Below are 6970 nucleotides of genomic sequence, written 5' to 3' on the forward strand. Positions count from 1 at the left end.
TGAGACTAATATGAGATTGAGGGTTTACCATATTGAAACTAGCTATCTAAATTAGGTATGAGATTAGCTTGAATAGAATTCTTTGTGCTGGAACCCACAGCTCGTAAAATAACGCACTATTATTTCGATCACACCATGTGTTAGTTGTATTCTTTACTACTGTTATAACAAATGATAACATTCTTACCTATTTACTTCCTATATCTGATTATATGCACTTTACTCTATTTAGTTGCAAATGTTACTTGATCATAATATGATGTGATTGGTTGTGTTATATTTTGATCTAGCAGTGTTATGCCTTTTATTTGTTGTGTTATGCCACTTAATAGAACTACCCAATGAGCTTTCATACCTTATCTCATCGCTTCATCTTATACTTATAAGGACTCACTAATGAAGACACGTAGGCACAATTTTATTTAGTTTTCTATTTCGACAGTATATTATTATTTCGAAACATTGAGGAATATTTATGGTATAAGGAATAGTACTATGTAGTGGATATTTGTATATATAGGTTTTTATATTATCTAATTATTGCTTGAGTACTAATAAAAAAACCACGGCACAAAGCGACAGAAATTCATTATGAAAGCATATATTATAAAAAGAAAAAGACTACCCGATTCGAATAACCTCAAATCTCATCATTCCACACCCTTTGAAACTCTAGAAACCCTTTGGAATACTTTAGACAGGCTTAGAATAATTTAGAAAGGCCTTAGGAACTCCTATTTATAGTTTAGGAAACCCTACTTTCGCACCGACTTGGAATAGTCCTAAAACCGCCTCAAATTTACGCAGTCCGTGTGCAGTCTGCGTAACTTCGACTGGTTGAGCCTGTCCTTCGACTGGTCGAGGATCACAGAAATTCCAATATACTTTGTTGCTAGACTTCGAACCAAACTTTCTTGGGCTAGTCAAACTTTTTCAGATTTAAGACATATTTTAACAACAATCTTCACCATGTCTTCAATCTTTAAACATATGGCTTCTTGACCTCTTCTCTTATCTCTGCATCACATCATAGCTTCAATCAATACTTCTCGTGCACACTCCATGCTTCTTTTACGCCATCGCCAAGCCCAGAGAAGTTGCATAGAACTTGAACTTCTTTGTAAGAACGACCTTAATAAGCATATTTGCTGGATTCACACTGGTGTGAATCTTCTCCAGTGTTACGCCTCCTTCCTCAAGCATTTGTCAGATAAAATGGTGACGAACATCAATATGTTTAGTACATGAGTGATAAACAGAATTTTTAGCTAAATTGATAGCGCTCTCGCTATCACAATTAACTGGCACGACCTCCTGCTGAAGTCTCAACTGATTTATCATGCCTCTTAACCAAACATTTTCCTTAAACGCTTCCATCATTGCCATATATTCTGCTTCGGTCGTGGAAAGAGTCACCACAAACTGAAGCTTCGACATCCAACTAATTACTCCACCCACTAATACAAACGAGTAATCCAAAGTTGACTTTCTAGAATATACACTACCTGCGTAATCTGAATCCACATAGCCTACCAACTTTGTCTCTATCTTCCCAAAAGTTAAGACATAGTTTTTTGTACTTTGAATGTATTGAAGTAGCCATTTCACCGGGTTTGACATGTATTTGCTCATAACACCAACTGTTTGTGAAATATTTGGTCTTGTACAGACCATGACATACATTAAACTGTCAACTGCATTTGAATAAGGCACATGAGACATAATTAATTTTTCTTTATTTGATTTAGGACATTATTCTGATGAAAACTTGAAGTGAGTCACGTGGGGAACGTTCATTGGCTTTACCTGGTCTATCCCATACTTAATCAGCACATTTTCGAGGTATTCTGCCTATGATAACCAAAGCATGTTCCTCTTCCTATCTTTATGAATATCTATGCCGAGAACCCTATTTGCAGCCCCCAAATCTTTCATCTCGAATGTCTCTGATAACCGAGTCTTCAGTACGTTGATTTCAGACATATGACTGATGTTCAATGTATCATCAACATACAATACTAGGAAGATGAATTTGTCATTACTCAGTGTCGTGTAATAGACACAATGATCGTATTCACTCCAAGTAAATTTATGACTCAACATGAAAGAATGAAATTTCTTATACCATTGCCTAAGTGACTGTTTCAGGGCATGCAACGACCTCATTAACCTGTAAACTTGTTCTCTGCCCCTTTAACTTCGTAGCCCTCTGGTTGCTTCATGTAGATATGTTCCTCCAACTCCCCGTGCAGGAATGTAGTCTTGACATCCATCTGTTCCATCTCAAGATCGTATTGGGCAACCAGCGCCAACACGAATCTAATAGATATTTGCTTAACCATCGGTGCGAATATCTTTATGAAGTTAATTCATTCTCTTTAAGCATACTCCTTCGCTATCAGCCTCGCTTTGTATCTATCCTGTATCCTTTTGAATAACCACTTGCATCCGATCGTTTTTCGGCCCACTAGAAGCTTCACCAGCTCCCATGTGTGGTTTTTATACAGCGAGTCTATCTCATCATACATAGTTGCCTTCCACTTTTCTGCATCAAGCTCATCAAGAGCCTTGCGAATAGTTGACGGGGGCCCCTCATCTGTAATGAGGCATTTGCGATATTAGAGTTATTCCTGTATCTTGCCGTTAACCTGCAATCAAGTGGTTGGTTTCTTCTCACGGGTGGCTGCTCCACCTGATCCTGTACCTCTGTCTACGCATCTGTCTCTGCCTAAGTATCATCTGAATCAATTTGGACGTTTACAATTAACCTTTCAGGTTCCTCTTGCTTCTCCTGATCATTCTTGCGAAATAAGGAGCTTTCAAGGAATCCGATGTCACGGCTAGTGATGATCCTGAAATGACCTAGCTATACGTCCTAAAGAGGGGGTGAATAGGACGATGCCAAAATAAAACTTTAACAGTGGAATAAAGAAAGATAGATAGCCAAATAAACTAAATCAAATCACAATGCTGAAATAAAAGCAATCTCACTAAACAAGTATTGAGAGGTTGATACGAATTCAGTTCTAATGACAACCTTACACCATAAAAACCAAGGGTTTATGACAGGACAACCTTATTTCTAGAACGTCCTTTGTATCAATAACTCAAACTGGAGAGGAATAAATAAATAGCAAGGGAATTGAAATAAATTGCAGGAATTTAAAACTAAATTATTACAACATTCCCACTGTGCTTGAAATGTAAATATTACAACATTCACATCCACACATACATTCCACAAATTTGAATGAAAAGAGATATAAAACTTAAGCAAACATTCACAAGACAAAGAGTTATAGTGGTTCGCCTGTGTGTACACCAACTGTTCAACAACAGCCACACAGCGCTACTCCACTCCTATTATCCTCACACAGGGGATATCAGCGTTCACTATCAAAGATAGGTTTTCCAGATTCACCCAAAACCTTCACAATTGTGTATTTCTCTGTGGGCTTACATAATTAAAAAACCTCTCTTCTGAGTTTTCCTGGCTCTCCTCAAATAACCAATACAATGAGATTTTTCTGGCAAATCCCAAAAGAAAACCACATGAAAGTAAATTACATAAACATAAAATACCTGACTTTCTCCTTCGTTGTAGCAGCCCAGAAAAACCAAGTCGGAGTAGAGATTTGAATGTCAAAGTTCAATGTTCAATACTCACTTCATAATAGTTCTAGGTTCTAATAGTAAATTAAACCAAATTGGGCGTAGCTCTATTTGATTTTGATTCCAAGAAGACGGAATACAGTAATTCCTCTTTTCAAATAAGATTGGAATATAGAAATAAAATCAAATAAGAAAAGCTAAAGAAAGAGAATATTAAATATGCACACTTAGCTTAAAATGGAACACAGACTTATTTCTTAGAAGGCCGGATTAAATTAGCTTGAAATTCATTGTTTAATTCTGAGATTCGTGCTCTATTTATAGGTGAACAAATCACGTCTTCGACTGGTCTAAAGACCTCTACGACTGGTCGTAAAACCAACAGATATTTGAAAATTCGGGCGCGATAAGATTTGACGGTTTCACGACTGGTCGTAGATGATCTACGACTGGTCGTAGGTTGCACACGACTAGTCGAAGCTAGCCAAATTTCAACGCTGTATCTTGAGTCGTAAGTCTACGATTGGTCAAAGCAACAGTCGACACTGTTCATACGACTAGTTGAAAAGTCCATAAGACTAGTCGAAGCCTAACAGAAAATTGCTGAATTTTGCAACAAATTTACGACTGATCTAGAAAATTCTTAGACAGGTCGAAGCAGTGCTAGGACTAGTCGAACGAGGTCCAAGACTAGTCTTAGAACTGCCTAAACTCACTTATTAAAACATATGAATTATGTATCCAGAATGACCTACTCTAAAGGTCAACCTAAGGTCAGTCATACCTCAATAGTGAAGTAAGGACATTGAAACTCAAAGACGAGTGACCTTTGAAAGTAATGAAGTTTGAAGTCTTGATGTAGCTCAAACTTGAAAGCTTCTTGAGATCTTGAGGTTGAACTTGAAAGCTTATTGAAATCTTGACTTGTGAATAGTGCTTGTCAATCAAAGCTGATCTTGAGTAGAGCATTGTTCTTCACAAATGCACGCTTCATAACAATGTCTTTGGCACCACAAATTTGACAACAAAAAGGGGCTATAAACTATAGCACTTATAGACCCTGCGTGTGATATTGTCGAATAACCTGTAACCTTTCACACCAATACCATAGCCAAAAAGAGATGTACTTTTTGGCTCTATGGTCTAGTTTATTTCTCTCAACTGATGATACATGAGAGTAAGCCTCACAACCAAATATGGGCAAATTTGAGTATTCCAGCTTATGACTACTCTATACTTATTTTGGGATTTTACATTCAATTGTTGTAGACAGGGATCGGTTCACCAAGTAACAAGCCGTGTTAACGGCCTCAATCCATAAGTCCTTGCCCAACGCAGCATTACTTAACATGCATCGGGTCCTCTCGAAGAGAATCCGATCCATCCACTCAACCACACCGTTTTGTTCGGGCGTGTGACGCATTGTGTTGTGCCTGATGATCTCTTCATCCTTACAATATTCATTAAACTCCGTGGAAGTAAATTCTCTACCATTGTCAGTCTTTAAAACCTTTATTTTTCGCCCTGACTGTTTTTCCATTATTGTCTTCCATTGTTTAAATATAATGAAAACTTCATGTTTACATTTCATGAAGTAAACTCAAACTTTCCTGAAGTAGTCGTTAATGAATGAAACAAACCATGACGACCCCCAAATGGAAACCTCTAGTGATGGCCCTCATACGCCAGAGTGCACATAATCAAGCACTCTCTTACATATATGTTTTACAGATTTAAAAGATAATCTAGATTGTTTACCATATATACAATGCTCGCATATATCTAAATTAGAATTCTTGAAAGCTGGAATCAAATAATGATCAGATAATACCTTCAGTCATATTCGCTCGTGTGACCCAGACGAACATGCCACATACGTACAGACGAGGAATCTGTAACAGTTGTTGCCGCTCCACATGCTGAAGTGTTCCCGATCAACCTGTAAAGGTTTTCGTGCCTTTGCGCTATCATAACAACGAGGGCCCCTTTTGAAACTTTAAGGACACCATCAATATCAGTGAACTTGCACCTTATACCCTAGAAGGCACCGAGAGAAATTACACTTTTCTTTATATCAGGAACGTGTCTGACATCAGTTAAGGAATGCTCTATCACATCAAACATTTTGATGCTCACTGTACCAATAGCCACAACATTACAGGCATTGTCATTGCCCATAGAAACATGTCCACATCACATTCCTTGTAACTGGCAAACCAACTCCGATGAGGAGTCATGTGATATGATGCTCCTATGTCAAGGATCCATTCATCTTTATGATTATCGTCAATGTTCGAGTTGTCGTTATTGCTATAAGTTTCGCTAGCCAGAGATAAAGATATAATATCGTTATCGCTACTAATATCGCCGATAACCAGAAATGGGGGAGATACATGGGAAAATGATTGAATTTTTTAGTGAAACTTAAGGAAATGTCTAAATACGGATATTTGCATATTTAGTAATAAAAAAATTGCACATGAAGTGCATGCACAATAAGTTTTTTTTTAATAAGAGCCTACAACCATGTGTTGTCATAAGAAATCAATCCAATAGGAACACAACAATGGATTAAATCTCATTAAATCAATGAATAAGCAAACAAACATGCATAATGTATGCATACATTATACATCAATGCATAAATAAACATATAAGCACGACACAAATGCATGATCATCCAACCATCTAACCATCACATCCCATTTGTCAAACCATCCATCCATTTATCCAACCATCCCATCCATTTATCCAAACATCCATCCATCAATCCCATCAATCCATTCATCCATCCAACATATAACCCTCTCATTCATACATTCAACCATCCCATCCCATCCATCTAACCATCCATCGAACCATCTCATTCATCCAATCATCAAAACATCCATCCATCCATATCATATATCCATATCCATCCAAACAACCATCCATCCATTCCCATCCCAACCATCAAACCATCCATCCATCCCATCCAACCATTTATCCATCTGCTCATCTAACCGTCCAACCATCCCATCTATCTAACCATCCCATCCAATCATCCAAACATCCATCCATCCCATCCAACTATCTCATCAATCAATCTATCCATCCAAACATCCATCCATCCCATCCAACCATCTCATCGATCAATCTATCCATCTGTCCATCCAACTATCCAACCATTAGATCTGTCCATCCCATCCAACCATTAGATCGATCAATCTATCCATCCGTCCATCTAACTATCCAACCATTAGATCCGTCCATCTAACCATCCGAACATCCATCCATCTTGTCAATCCATCCCAATCATCCCGTCCATCCATCCATCCATCTAACCATCCCATCCATTCATCCATCCCATCCATCCATC

This window comes from Magnolia sinica, chromosome 16, assembly GCF_029962835.1.
Source record: "Magnolia sinica isolate HGM2019 chromosome 16, MsV1, whole genome shotgun sequence".
Lineage (NCBI taxonomy): Eukaryota > Viridiplantae > Streptophyta > Magnoliopsida > Magnoliales > Magnoliaceae > Magnolia > Magnolia sinica.